Here is a 403-nt window from a genome sequence, read left to right as displayed (position 1 = left end):
CAACAACAACACCAAACAACAACCCAACAACAACAACAGCAGCAAAAACAACACTACAAAAATAACAGCTTCAAAAACAACACACAACTACAACAACACAGAACAACCAAAAAACAACAAAAAAACAACAACACACAACAAAAACAACAACAACAAACATACGACTATAACAAATAACAACAACAAACAGCTCAACAACAGCAAACAATTCCAATATGAACTAAGTGACAACTGTAGTTTTGTTTCGACTGTGTTGCCTTTGGTACATCATTGCCATTTTATAACTATAACAATTAATTAAATTTATCACTTTCACCATCATCATCAATTTTATCATCATCGCCATCATCATCATCATCATTCTTATCATCACTAGTATTATTATTAATATTATTATCATTAT

Source organism: Helobdella robusta (genome assembly GCF_000326865.2).
Source record: "Helobdella robusta unplaced genomic scaffold HELROscaffold_7, whole genome shotgun sequence".
Lineage (NCBI taxonomy): Eukaryota > Metazoa > Annelida > Clitellata > Rhynchobdellida > Glossiphoniidae > Helobdella > Helobdella robusta.
This window is presented reverse-complemented; position numbering follows the sequence as displayed.